We start from the raw sequence: 15203 nt of genomic DNA on the forward strand, positions 1-15203 counted from the left end.
CCCCATTGTTGTTCTTTCTACTATGCTGTAATTCACGAATCCTTCTCTGTGTCCCCTAAAAGATCAGGGTTTCTCAACTTGGGGTATTTGGACCTTTAGGCTATCCATGATATGCCCTTAAAATTTTGTATTATTTACTTACTGCCACAATAATACAGAATAAGAGCAACCACAAAACCTCAGTGGCCCATAGTAAGTGAATATTTGTTATGCGTCTAGAGTCTGCTGGAATTCAGCCAGGCAGGGGTCCTGCCACTCTTGGATGGGCTTGTTTACACCTCTGGGATTACCTGACTGCTGGCTGATGGAGATTGGCCCTTGCTGCGGCAACTGAGCCGTGTTCCACATGCGTCCCATCTCCCTTCTGGACTAGAAGGCTAACCCAGGAGGTCCTTCTCATAGTGGTGGTGGAAATGCAAAAGATCAGACCCCAAAATGCAAGCCTGTTTCATCAGCTTCTGCATTGGCCATTCCCACTAACATCCCTTTGACCAAAGCAAGTTACATGGATGAGCTCAAAGTCAAGTGGTGGGGAAGGCCCCCCTACTCACAGAGGGAAGGTTGGCCATGCTGCGTGGCCAAGGGCATCATTCAGAAAACAGAGAAGAATTAGGGCCATTGCTGCTATCCACCATGGATTGTATGCCAAAATACTGTATGTTTTCTGGAAAGATGATCTAAGGCTTTTACCAATTTCTTACTGGGACCCATATCTGCAAAAGTTCAAGAACCTCTGATATAGACCCAACTTTGAGTTTAGGGACTATATTTTCTTTATTTGTATATCTTCAAAACCTAAAATATAGGGCCTTGATCATAACAGGCGCTCAATAAATGTATGTAGAATGAATGAGTGCCTTTTGTATGCAGGCCATATACAGTATTAGGTTCTGGGGATACAGAATTTAGCCAACCAAGGACTCTATTCTCAAGGAGCTTCTACTATGTGTGCTCTCTGAGAGAGCTGTTGTTCAGGGGTTGGAGTCAGGAGGCAGGTGGACATCCTTCCACCTCAGCCAGTATGTGTTTGCATCGTTATGATGCCTTGAGGGTGAAATTCAAGAAAGAACAAGTTCAGGGGAAACATAATAAACAAAGATGCTCAACTTCTGGGGTCCCAAATGTGAATTATCCTGCAGAAACCATATGCTGTGCAAGTAAACATATATGTGGGCATAAAAAGATAGAAGTGGAGACCTCATATTTATTGGTGTCACAAAGTGAATAATGCATTCTCTTAGCAGCTAGTTCTAGAATCCTGGTCCAACAAGGAGATTGCCTCTGTCCAAGAAAATATCTTGATAAGCTGCTCAGGGCAGAAGGTGAGAGACCCTGAAGGCATGGGTGTCCAGTGAAATGAATTGTTTATTTTTTCCTCACAATGCAGGAAAGAGAAAAAGGAGATAGAAGAAGTGGAATAAGGGGAAAGATAAGAACTGGAAAGCTGAACCATAGCCCAGACCCAAGCAGGAGAAAGAGCAAGAAATGCCTATGAGAAAGCCGGAAAGAAACCCCTGGAATTTGGAAGAAAATGTCTAAAAGGTGGTTTTCAGGAGATGGCTGGAAGGTGTTCTCTGGGACCCTCCCTCATGACTCCTAAGTAACCACACTTGCAAATGCATCTTGCATTTTGTTTCCTCCAGCTTTGTTTTGGTTTTGCTATCGTGGAACTGAGAAAAAGACTGAGTTACTCATCAGGATTGGTGTGGTCCCAAAGAGATATCACTTGGTAAATGTAGTAACAGATTTAGCAGCAGTACCCTGAAGATGGAGGTTTCTAGGCTTGTGCTTCTGAAGCCTTAGGGACCTGGGAAAGGGCCTGGAAGCTCAGAGACTGTGGAACCATGGGATATCAGGGCATCTGTGTCTGGCACTTGCTCTACGACACTTTCTACTTGTAACGTTGGGCTGGTTTCTTAAATGTTCTGCTTCTGTTTTCTCACCTCTAGACTGAGGATAATAGTATCTTCTTCCTGGGGTCTTGGGGAGCTATCTAATGAGAAATGGAGACATCATACAAGACATAGCACCTGGCACACACACTTATACATGTTAGCTCTCATTATTTTAGATGTCACTGGGTTGTTATTATTATTTCTTTTGTTGTTCCCAGTAGCTGACCTTTGGGTAGCATTGGCCTGGTGGACTGGAAGCAACACAGGACTGAGGGTCAGAAAACCAGAGTCTGGTCTTCGCTCCTCCCCTAAACAGCCATGTGACCTTGAGGAAGTCACTTTGCCCTTCCAGGCTTCAGGCTTCCTCTTCCTCCTCTAACTGAAGAAATTTGACAAGACTTTCTCTGAGGGTTGTTTTTTCCCCTCAACCTGTAGGAGGCACCATGGCCCCGCAGCTCCCGGCCTCACAAAGCCTGTTTTGACATTGGAGGAAGCAGCCCTGTTGCAGTCCACGGTCCACTCCAAAATCCATTTTCCCCACTCAGCATAACACTGAAATGAGACTGACTTGGTGTGTTTGTTTACACCCCTTGGGAAGTTATTTCCCTTTTCACTTAATTACCTGATATCCAGACATTGCTGTGCAAAATTCGCCTCAAATACATTTTGTAAAGTCATCTAGACTTGCTCCTCTGGTGCTTTGATTAAAATGTGCAATCTTCCCCAGGCTTCAGCACCTCATTAAATAATTGCACCTCCAGTGAGAAAGTAAACAGCACACTCCAGGGGCACAGAGAACAAGATAAACGTGGTGCACATCCAGCAGCTATTTTATACTCCATCCCCCGGGCAAACACATAACCTCTGGCTTAAGGGCTGGACGGATACTGGCTTTAAGTTGCTTTCTTTTTGCAATCTTTTTGGGAAGGAGTATGATCTAGAAGCAGAGCAGAATCTCCTCTCCCCGCCCTTTCCCAGCTCAGTGTCTGCTTAACTTGGGCTCAGCCCCGGAGGAAGGACCAAGGGTTGGTTGTTCACTGGGAACCTGGCTCATCTCCTAGCAGCAACTTTGCATGCAAAGTACCAGGGGCGGGGGCTGGATACAGAGCACATTTCCTAGAGGGTGTTGCAGTGCTGTTGAGGGATTGGCAACTTTGAATCAAGTCCCACCTTTCTCATTAATTCTTGATGTTGACCTTGAGCATTTCACTTTACCTTTTCTGACCTTCATCTTCCCCCTGCCTCTTCTATAAAATGAATCTGGGGTATGACTATAGAGGGAGTGGCTGAGTTAGGATGGAGGAAAAAAAATCAGTGGAAAAGATGAGGTCAAGGAACTGACTCACAAAGCCTATGATGACAGGTGATGATAATGACCAACAGCACAGAGAGCCACCTTTGGGCTCCAGGATAGGAAGCTTGATTCAAGATGATGTCCTAACCACCATGGTCCCAAAAAAGGCTAAAGGATGCTGGTTGGTGAGGGTGTTGGTGGAAAGTTCTTTTCCGTGGCATTACAACTCCAAGGTATGGGAATTGAGGATCTAACCACCAGGCTGGCATAGATTCTTCTTGAATTTGTCTTCTTGTTCCATAGGGAATGGCAAGGAACCTGAGGAACCAGCGTGAGGAAAACCTGGATGATCTGACGTCTTCCTCACTTTATCCCTACCTGTCTACGCCTCCATCCATCCACCCATCCATCACTGATCAAGCTCTCACTATGTATATAGTGTAGAAGGTGCCACCAAATGCAATGGAACCTCTTGTCTCATGTGTCTACTTGCATCTTTAAGTTGATACACAGAAGGCACAGTCCAAGCACAGGATACTGGAAGCTATGGAGGTACAGTGGCCTCTGAGCAAACTGAAAACTCTCTATCACTAAAGGGTTGGACATACAGGGTATCTCCTCTGCTCTGCCACCTACCTTGAGGATGCTTTACATGTGGCTAAAAGTGGAGGCAGAGATATTTGGATAAATAAATGCTAGAGAACTGGAAATTCCTAGGACAAGTCAATTTGGATATGTCTATGTCATCCTTTTTTTTCTAAGAGACACATAACTCTGATCCTTAAGGAGTTAGAGAGTTCCCATAGCTTAGGGTCTGGAAGCCGTATTCCTTTTTATGTAACATCCTTGAATATGCTACTTGTATACCCTAAATTTACTCTGTAATTCTTTTTTTTTTTTTTATTTGAGAGGGAGTCTCACTCTGCTGCCTATCCTGAAGTGCAGTGGTGTGATCTTCACTCACTGCAACCTCCTCCACCCAGGTTCAAGCGATTCTCCCACCTCAGCCTCCTGAGTACCTGGGATTACAGGCACATGCCACCACACCTGGCTAATTTTTGTGTTTCTAGTAGAAGCGGGGTTTCACCATGTTGGCCAGGCTGGTCTCGAACTCCTGACCTCAGGTAACCCACCCGCCTTAGCCTCCCAAAATGTTGGGATTTCAGGCATGAGCCACCATGCCTGGCCTATAATTATTCTTCACAACATATTTCAGCAATAGGATTAATTATATGTGTCATTAATTATTCAATGTTTGTCTGTCTTACTAAAGTGTGAGCTCCGAAAGGACAGGAGCTTACCACAAATAGCTACAAATTACCTATACACATCCTAGGTACTGTTTTAAGCCCTTCAGATACAGCCTGCTCACCCAGAACTCCCATTCTGGTTCCAGGATGGGGACAAAGGGAATTGCTACCTAACACAGTTGTCAGAAAAAGTCTCTCAAATCAGGTTGCATGAAAACGGAGACTGAAAGCAGTGAAGGACCATATCATGAAGCTCTCTGGGAGGAGGGGCATTTAAAGAAGAGAAAATGGGAAGTGCAAAGGTTTTGAGGGCTGGAACATGTTTGGTATATTCGAGGAACAGCAAGAAGACCAATGCAACTGTTGCAGAATAATCCCATGTGAGAGTGGTGGAAGATGAAATCAGAGAGGCAGCAGGTGGCCCTAGCTTTTACTCTGAGTGCGATGGGAAGCTGTTTTTGAGCAAGGGGAGAAAGACAGAGAGGGAGAGAGAGAGACAAAGAGAGAGAGAGAGAGAGAGAATTGGGAGGTATGTGACTGGGAGGTATGTGACTCAGGAGTTGGGGTTTGTTCGTTTAAAGTTTGAGATGTGTGTTAAGAATCCAGCTGAGATGTAAAGTTGGGTTGAGGCATGTGGAATTCAGGAGAGAGGTCTAGCAGGAGATATAAACCTGGGAGCCATCAGTGTAAATTGCATTTAACACCATGAGCCTGAATGAGGTCTTAGAGAGGTCTCTAGTGAGGAGGGTAGACCAGGAAAAAAAGCTGAGGGCTGGGTCTGGGGCCATTGATGTTCAGACGTCTGAGATCTGAGCAGGGACCAGGAGAAACAACCAGGAAGGAGTGGCCAGTGATGTAGAAGGAGACTCTAGAGAAAAGAGCATCCTGGAGGCAAGTCATAAAAGACTTTCAGGAAGAAGTTAGGGACAAAAATTGTCAAATGTTTCTGAGAGACTGAGTAAGATGAAGACCGAGAATTGATGATTGGGCTTTGTAACATGGAGGTATTGGAAACCTAGATAAGGGCTGTTTTGGTGAAGTGATGGGCAAAAAAGCCCGAAAGGATTGAGTTCAAGAAGGAAAAAGAGATCAGAAATTGGAGACCATTCTGCAAAGGAGAGCGGAGAAATGAGTGGGAACTAGAAGTAGGTAAAGTGTCAGCAAAGGGTTTGTGTTTTGCATTGGATGGAAAAGGTCAAGAAGAGAGAGAAAATTTGATGGTGCAGGAGACAGCGTGGCTGACCGATCAATGACCTTGTTATTGAAAAAGAGAATGAGGACCTAGGGTTCAAGCAGAAGGGCTGGCATTAGAGCTTTCAGTTCATCTGTGATGTTGAGTGGGAATGCAGAGCTTCTAGGACAAATGCCCTGAGGGTGGTAGATGTCTTGGTGGAAGCCTGCAACATTTTCTTCTGATTGCTTCTGTTTTCTTAGTCCAGAGTGAGGAGGAGAAAGAAGTTACAAAATAATAGTTTAGTCTCTTAATTGGATTTTCTCCAATCACACTAGGCAGAAAAGCATATGAATGGATGACTTGCGAAATGGAGTGGGATCGGAAGGTAGCGTTTGGGCCCCTTGAGGTAGGATCTCATGCATTTGAAATAGGCCAGTCAATATGCTTGCATATTTTTCTCCCACTAAGTTCAGCTGCTTGGATAAAGGTTCAGAATAGTTAGAGAGTGAGATTTAATAAGGGTTGAGGGTTTTTTTTCCTAGGTGAGAATTAGGGAGTGAGGAAAAAAGGAGCTGGAGTATGTTCTAGGGAGTAAGGGTAACAGCACCTACTTGAATGGAAGCTGGATAAGAAGAGTGAGACAATGGAGGAGTTGAGGGACAGTACAACCATGTATTGATCATATATTTAGATATAGTCATGTATTTAGTTGATAGAGGGGTCAATAATTTTTGGAATTGGCAAACTGAAAATGAGAAGTGGTGGTTGGAAAGTAGGATTCTTAGAATTGAGATAACAGAGTGCAATTACTTGTGTAAAAAAGTCTAGGGTATGACTATAAGGGAGAGTGGGTGAGTTAGGATGGAGGAAAACAATCCCCAGAAAAGAGGAGGTCATGGAATGGGCAGTCCAGGGCTTTGTAGGGATTTCTCTATGGAAAGCAAAATCACTGAGAATCACAGCTGAGGTAGTATTGGAGAGGGTGACCATGACCCAGGTGCTGGGATCTTGTAGAAATGAGGGGAATGACACAGGGCTCAATAGTTGACTATGACAAGGAGGGTAGTGGGTTGTTCAGTATGGCAGCATGACCCTTAAAACCGGGAGTGTTGGGGGCAGTGGTATGGAAGATCAGTAACGGGCAAAAAGGAGTAATGGGCAAAAAGGAGCCCTGCCTCACCTCCAGGCCCAGTGGAACAAGGGGTATGGGAATGAAAAAATCAGCTGCCTTTTCAGAGGACAGCAGGGGAAATGGCGTCTTTGCAGGGAGCTTTGAGATTTTCTTAGGGGCTAGTTCTGGAACCCAGTGGATGCGGAGCCCTCCTAATGCTTCCTCCCTGTTGTTGCCTCTGTTGCTGCTTCCTGGAGTTGTGTCTTTGACCACAGACCATTCTGTACTACTGTATATCACAGTGGTTACATACACAGGGTTTGAGCTCCAACTGTCTCGATTCAAGTCCTGTGTTTCTAATGCACTACTTCTCAACTCTGTGATCTTGGGCTAATTAATCGACCTCTTTGTGCTTCTGTTTCCTAATCAAAAGATAGAATGGTAATGGGCTTGCGGAATTGTTGTGAAGTTCAGGCAATAGATATAGGAGCTGTGCTTGCACTAGACTTGGGACAGTGGTTGCACATATAAATGTTTGCTATTAATATAATTATTTTTCCATCACATTCTGCTCTTGATGGCCCCCTTATTCTGTGAGGACAGAAAGGTGAAGGGAATGTTTAGAGTCGCAATTGAAGATAAAGAGATTTTGCTGATAATAGATCATGCATTCCAGTGACCCAATGGGTGGGTTTGGGAAGTTGGGGGTAGTCAGATTACGAGGTTCACAGAGGTTGAGGGGATGCAAGGCAGGGTACTGAGGGATGAGTTTAGGGAGTCCTGCTGTCAGAATGGCATGGCTGGGTGAAGGGTGATCTTGCCTGGACAGTGCAGAACTCAGGGGCCTCCTCTTGACTTTGACTTCCACTGATGAACATAGTCAGTGTGGTTCACTGGCATATCCCTGGGGTCTAGCCAAGCCCTCGCTGCATCCTTGCCAAATAAACAAAAGATGCTTCTGAGGAGGAACATGCTGTTATGAGTTTTCCTATCGGCTCTGCTTCTTCTAACACCTCACACTACCCTTTTGGAAATCTGTCTAAGCTCTTGGTCAGATTCCCTCTGAATTTCACCGAGCATGTTGGCACACCTCTGTACCTGTGATTGTCTTGCTTGTAAATAGTTGTACTTGCAGTTCACCTCATCCAGAGCTGAGATAAAAGGTGTCACATAATGTTCCCAGAGTCCTGTCTCATATTGCCTGAGCAGATGCTACTGTTGCAGTGATAACCAAAAATGTTAAAATTGAGACCACAAAGACTTGTTGAGCATTGTAGTTTTCTGACAGGACGGATAGTTCCTTTCTTCCTTGGCTCAATGCTTGAGACTTCATCAGACACAGAACTTTCCTGCCGCTGTGCCCCACAGCTGCCCATCCTCACCTGCTCAGGGCTGTCTGCTCTTAGATTATGGGCTGTGCTGTTCAGCTCTCTGGTGAGCTAATTCAAGACCTGGATCCTAGGGTCTGTTGCAGGTGGTCATACAGGAGTCACAGACTGGATAGAAAATTACCCACAGGCATATGCTGTTTGGATCACATAGTGTTTTGCAAATCAGGAAATTTCATGCAAAATTCCAGATTAATGAGTTGTTTTTTTTTTTTTTTTTTTTTTTTTTTTTTTTGTGGGCGGAGGAATATAAAAAGACCCAGGCACAGGAACTCTGACATTCTACATGGCAACCATTGGCTGGAGTTGAGTCATGGCGCCCCCTGCAGATGGAGTACATACTTTAAGTCATTACATATCCCTCCAAGTAAGCCTCTTGGGACTACCAATTTTTTTTTTTTTTTTTGAGACGGAATTTCACTCTTGTTGCCCAGGCCAGAGTGCAATGGTGTGATCTCGGCTCACTGCAACCTCTGCCTCCCAGGTTCAAGTGATTCTTCTGTCTCAGCCTCCTAAGTAGCTGGGATTACTGGCACCCACCACCACGCCCAGCTAATTTTTTGTATTTTTAGATAGGGTTTCACCATGTTGGCCAGGCTGGTCTTGAACTCCTGACCTCAGGCGATCTGCCCGCCTCAGCCTCTCAAAGTGCTGGGATTACAAGTGTGAGCCACCGCACTCAGCCCAATTTTTTTTTTAGGTGCCAAAATAAATGTGAGATTCTATTTTCTGCTTAGGAACACCGATAGGTGGTTATGTATTTCTTTTTCAACTTTTATTTTAGAATCAGGGGGTACATGTTCAGGTTGGTTACTTGGACATGTTGCATGATGTTAAGGTTTGGGTATGATTGATCCCATCATGCAGATAGTGAACATAGTAGCCAATAGGCCTCCCTCTCTTTCCCCTCTAGTGGTTCCCAGTGTTTATTGTTCCCTTCTTTATGTCCATGAATACCCATTGTTTAGTTCCCATGCAGTATTTGTTTTTCTGTTCCTTCATTAATTGGCTTAGGATAACAGCCTCCAGTTGCATCCATGTTGTTTCAAAGGACATGGTTTTGTTCTTTTTTATGGCTGCATAGCATTCCATGATGTATATGTATCACATTTTATTTATCCAAACTGTCACTGATGGGCACTGGTGTTGATTCCCTGTCTTTGCTATTGTGAATAGTGCTGTGATGAACATACACGTGCATGTGTCACCCGTCCAAGTACTAACCAGGCCTGACCCTGCTTAGCTTCTGAGATCAGATGAGATCAGGCATGTTCAGGATGGTATGTCCTTGTGTCTTTTTGGTAGAATGATTTATTTCTTTTGAATATACATCCAGTAATGGTATTACTAGGTCAAATGGTAGTTCTGTTTTAAGTTCTTTGAGAAGTCTGAAAACTGCTTTCCACAGTGGCTGAACTAATTTACATTCCCACCAACAATGTATAAGCATTTTCCTTTCTCCACAGCCTCTCCAGAATCTGCTGTTTTTTGACTTTTTAATAATGGCCGTTCTGACTCATGTGAGATGCTATCTCATTGTGGTTTTGACTTGCATTAATCTGTTGATTAATGATAATGAGCATTTTTCCATATGTTTGTTGGCTGCTTGTATGTCTTCTTTTGAGAAGTGTCTGTCCATGTCCTTTGCCCACTTTTTAAGGATGTTATTTGTTTTTTGCTTGTTGATTTATTTAAGTTCCTTATAGATTCTGGATATTTGACCTTTGTTGGATGCATAGTTTGTAAGTATTTTCTCCCATTGCGTAGGTTGTCTGTTTACTCTGTTGGTAATTTCTTTCGCTGTGTAGCTGTTTAGTTTCATTAGGTCCCAATTGTCAATTTTTGTTTTTGTTGCAATTGCTTTTGAGGACTTAGTCATAAATTCTTTCCCAAGGCTAATGTCCAGAATGGTGTTTCCTAGGTTTTCTTCTAGGATTCTTACAGTTCGAGGTCTTACCTTTAAGTCTTTAGTCCATCTTGAGTTAATTTTTGTATGTGGTGAAAGGTAGAGGTCCAGTTTCATTCTTCTGCATATGGCTAGCCAGTTATCCCAGCACCATTTATTGAATAGGGAGTCCCTTCCCCATTGCTTATTTTTCTAAACTTTGTCAAAGATCAGATGGTTGTAGGTGTGCAGCTTTATTTCTGAGTTCTCTATTCTGTTCCATTGGTCTATGTGTCTATTTTTGTACCCGTATCATGCTGTTTTGATTACTGTTGCCTTATAGTATAGTTTGAAGTTGGGTAGCGTGATGCCTCCAGCTTTGTTCTTTTTGATTAGCATTTCCTTGGCTGTTTGGGCTCTGTTTTGGTTCCAGATGAAGTTTAGAATTTTTTTGTGCTAATTCTGTAAAAAATGACATCGGTCACTTGATAGGAATAGCATTGAATCTGTAGATTGCTTGGGGCAGTATGGTCAGGCTCTTTTTTGGTTTCGTGTGAATTTTAGAATAGTTTTTTCTAATTCTGTGAAAAATGACTTTGACAGTTTGGAATAGTGTTGGACCTGTAAATTGCTTTGGGCAGTATGGTCATTTTAATGATGTTGATTCTTCCAATCCATTAGCTTGGGATGTTTTTACATTTATTTGTGTAGTCTGTGATTTCTTTTGGCAGTGTTTTGTAAGTCTCTTTGTAGAGATTTTTCACCTCTTTAGTTGACTATATTCCTAAGTATTTTATTCTTTTGTGGCTTTTGTAAGTGGGAATGTGTTCTTGATTTGGCTCTCAGCTTGAATGTTATTGGTGTATAGAAATGCTACTGATTTTTGTACATTGATTTTGCATCCTGAAACTTTACCAAAGTCATTTATGAGCTCTAGGGCCTTTTGGCACAGTCTTTAGGGTTTTCTAGGCATAGAATCATATCATCAGCAAAGATAGCTTGACTTCTTCTTTTCCTATTTGAATGCCTTTTATTTGTTTCTCTTGCCAGATTTCTCTGGCTAGGACTTCCACTGCTATGTTAAATGGGGATGGTGGGGACTCTTAATTTCTATATTATGGGTCTGCTTCTCATAGGCATTGGAACTTATAACTCAAGCCAACCAACTAAGATAAAGGAACATTAGAGGGCATGTGCAGAGGATAAATAATCTGTGAACGATTAATGACTGCATGAAATATCGACAGGTGAGCCAGTGAACAGCACTCAAACTCACCTGAGTATTTGCGAGAGTAAACAGCTTATATAATCTCAAAAAAAAAAAGGCAAGGAGCTAACTAACTGACACATTCTGCTCTTCCTGAAAATTTTAAACTTAAATCAGAAGCATGGAAAACTATTGCTTAAATCTTTACCTTATACCATGGTTAACAAAGTATAAAACGCCTGATTCTTTCCCAGGATAGTGGAGAGTTTCACAGTTCCCTTTTTTCTTTCATGCTGTAGCAACACCAGTTATCACCTGCTGGACTCTTAATGGGGTGTGTGTGTGTGTGTGTGTGTGTGTGTGTTGTCACCGGAAGCTTTTGAAACAGGTAGTGGGGTATTGATTGTTTTTTTGCCATAGCAGTGTAAAAACAGAACAGCCACATGATGGAGGTTGTTTATTTATTTTTCTCAAGAACAACTTACCCTCTGACTAGCTGTGATCTTCAAGTGAGTTATTTAACCGCTCTGAGCCTCAGTTTTTATCTCTATAAATCTGAGAGTAATGGTTTTATCTCTCAGTGTTTTTGTGAGGATGAAATCATATGCTCTCTGTGAGTGCCCAGCATAGACCCTCCATCGGAAAGGTTTCCAGTGAGTCTTTCTGTTCGGGACATTCATAACAAAAGCCCCCGAGCAGAGAATGAGCCCCTGGGGAGTGCCCACACAGTCAACCCCAACAGCCCAGTCTCTGAACCGTAGCCTCAGGAATGGGGATGCTGAGGTTCTGCCTTCTGGCACCGGCACAAACAGACCCTCCAGAGACAGCAGCTGTGCACCTGTTGATTTGGGTTAACTACCCTGGGGGATTTCTCTTCCTCCGAGAATAAGAAGTATCACACTGCTGCTCAGGGTGTTAATTTCTGCCAGGGAATAAGTGAAGAAAAATTATTTGGCGACAACCCTGATTCTGATGTCTATTTGCTGGGGGCCATTTCCCTTTGGGAAGTGGGCTGGTAAGCCTGGATTTTCTAAAGTAGTTCAGGTCAAAGCTATTTCTTCTCTATGAGTCATTAACCCTGTTGAGGTAATAAGTATTTATTGGGCACAATCTTGTTGCCATGGGCAGCGTTAGGCTCTGGGAATGTGATGATGATCAAGATACACCTCAAGTAGCTGACAGTCTAGTGAGGGAGATGGATAAGTAGATGGACAATTAAATACATTCTTCTAAGTTCTGCTACAGCCAGGGAAAACTCAGGATCCCATGGGAGTTCATGGGAAGGGCAATAAAACCACTTTGGGAAAATTTGGGAAGGCTTTCTGAAAGAGTGCTACGGTCCACATGTTTGCGTCTCTTCAGAATTCATATGTTGAAGTCTTTTTTTGTTAAAAATTTTTTTTTAACTTTTATTTTAAATTCAGGGGTAAATGCACATGTTTGTTACAGAGGTAAACTTGTTCCACAGGAGTTTGTTGTACAGATTATTTCATCACGCAGGTATTAAGCTTAGTACCCATTAGTTATTTTTCCTGAGTCTCTCCCTCCTCCCACCCTCCACACTAGGGTAGTTCCCAGTGTGTGTTGTTCCCCTCTATGTGTCCATGTGTTCTCATCATTTAGCTCCCACTTATAAGTGAGAACATGTGGTACTTGGTTTTCTGTTCCTGAATTAGTTTGCTAAGGATAATGGCCTCCAGCTTCATCCATATTCCTGCAAAGGACATGATCTCATTCTTTTTTATGGCTGTATAGTATTCCATGGTGTATATGTACCACATTTTCTTTGTCCAGCCTACCATTAATGAGCATTTAGGTTGATTCCATGTCTTTGCTATTGTGAGTACTGCTGCAATGAACATACACGTGCATGTGTCTTTATAATAGAACAGTTTATATTTCTTTGGGTGTATACCCAATAATGAGAGGAAGTCAAATATATGTTGAAATCTTAATCCCCAAAGCATTAAGAAGTGGATCCTCTAGGAGATGATTAGGTCAGGAAGGCAGAGCCCTCATAAATGGGATTAGTTCCCTTATAAGTGAGGTCTGAATTAGACCCCTCATCCTTTCCACCATGTAAGGAAATAGCCAGAAGGCACTGTTGGTGAATCAGGAAGGGGGCTTTCACCAGACGCTGAATCTTCCAGCACACTGATCTTGGACTTCCCAATCTCCAGAACTGTGAGCAACAAGTTTCTATAGTTTCTAAGCAATCCAGTTTATGGTATTTTTTTTTAAAATAGTAGCCCAAACTGATTAAGACAAAGAGGTAAGTTCAATTTGAGACATGAAGGATAAATAGAAGTAGCCAGAACAACAAGGGTGGGGATGACAATTCAAGCAAAGGGAATGGGCTGTGCAAAATCCCCGAAGCAGGTGCACACAGCAGGTTTAGAGGCTTTCCAGTGCTCATCGTGACCAGAGTGATGCTGGAAAGCCTCAGAGAGGTGGGTCAGGAAAGCAAGGCCACAGACTGAAAAGCTTTGTTTTCCATACTAGGGAGTTTGAATTTATTCCATGAATTGTTTCAGATATTCCAACAGTTTTGGGCCCAGTCTGCATCTCTGAGACAATTTCACACATCTAGAAGTTGTACACATCTTCCCTTTTGAAATGCACGGTCACTATATCTGCCTGCTCAGGAATGGTTGTGCTCTTGATGCAGAAACAAGATATCCTAGGCACACACTGTTCACGTTTTTGAAGGCAGTCCCTTACAGATGTGCTCCATGGTCAGAACAATGCATCCCAAATTTCGGTTTGGAGAAACTGACATCTATATACATAGCATGAAAAAAAATCCTGCTGCTCCTGCTACTACCAATGATGTTACCTATCCTCCCATCTCTGAACTTTCAAGAGTTTAAAATGTGGCAAGTGCTCATTTCCTAGACCTCAAACTCAGGTTTGCAAAATAAAAGACAATTCTCTTTTTATTTCCATAACTGAATTTGATTTCTACCTCCAGCTCCATGTCACTGACAATGAATGTTTAATCTTAGCCGTTTTAGGAAAACTAATTAATTCAAGATTTTTCTCAATGAGATCACAGCTCCCCCTTTTCCTCCTCCCTCCACAGTTGTATTTAATTTCGAGGAGACTTGACTACTGGGAAGCCGTTGGGAATGGTTTCTGATTCTTGGCCATCACATCTTCTCTTCTGCATCTCTACCACATCCTCATTCCCATTGGCTCTGTTGTCAATGCCCATCTTTGCTGACCTCCTTTGCGATATCCAAGTTTTCATCTTTTCCCTGGTGGTTAGTCCATAAAGTTCACTTTGCAGCCTCACAAGACAACAAGGGGACATTAGGGCTCAACAACCCTAAAAATCGAATGGGAGTCCAGGTGCAGTGGCTCACGCCTGTAATCCCAACATTTTGGGAGGCCGAGGCAGGCAGATCACTTGAGGCCAGGAGTTTGAGACCAGCCTGGTCAACATGGCAAAAACCTGTTTCTACTAAAAACACAAAAATTAGCCAGGCATGATGCCACACACCTGTAATCCCAGATACTCAGGGGGCTGAGGCACGAGAATTGCTTGATCCTGGGTGGTGGAGGTTGCAGTGAACTGAGATGGTGCCACTGCACTCCAGCCTGGGTGACAGAGTGAGATTCTGTCTCAAAAAAAAAAAAAAAAAAAAAAAAAAAAAAAAAAAAGATTAAATGGGAAGCATCTGACCTACTTTTTTTTAACTGCATAGGGCCTGGGAAGTCAAGCCTGTTTCCCTGGACCCTTCAGGCCAATTCTCCATCACTGTGGCTCCATGGTAGGATACAGATGGAGAATTCCCAGACCTTGCTTATTTGCCTCAGCCCTGCTAAGCAGGTAAGTGTGGGTTCCTTCTGCTTTTGGGCTTATGGTTCTTCCCAGCACCATGGACTTGACCCCAGAGGATCAGGACACAGAGGCTTCTCTCAGACCACTCCTAGTTTCACCCTCTTTCTACTTAAGAGATTTTAATCTAACATGAGTGGAGGTAAAAGCTGGCTCTG

The 15203-nt window shown here is 43.1% G+C and overlaps 1 long non-coding RNA gene across 3 annotated transcripts; it reads left to right on the forward strand.

Moving 5' to 3' along the window:
* Positions 1-1267: 1267 nt before the first annotated feature.
* On the forward strand, positions 1268-14635 carry LOC129528138 (uncharacterized). Of its 3 annotated transcripts, none has more exons than XR_010131714.1 (3): positions 1268-1322; positions 3493-3741; positions 14287-14635. It is a non-coding gene; the product is annotated as an uncharacterized lncRNA (long non-coding RNA). The 3 variants fall into 3 exon arrangements; XR_008673366.2 differs by lacking the exon at positions 1268-1322 and adding an exon at positions 3293-3370; XR_010131713.1 differs by lacking the exon at positions 1268-1322 and adding an exon at positions 3309-3422.
* Positions 14636-15203: the final 568 nt, after the last annotated feature.

Source organism: Gorilla gorilla, chromosome 19, assembly GCF_029281585.2.
Source record: "Gorilla gorilla gorilla isolate KB3781 chromosome 19, NHGRI_mGorGor1-v2.1_pri, whole genome shotgun sequence".
NCBI classification, from domain to species: domain Eukaryota; kingdom Metazoa; phylum Chordata; class Mammalia; order Primates; family Hominidae; genus Gorilla; species Gorilla gorilla.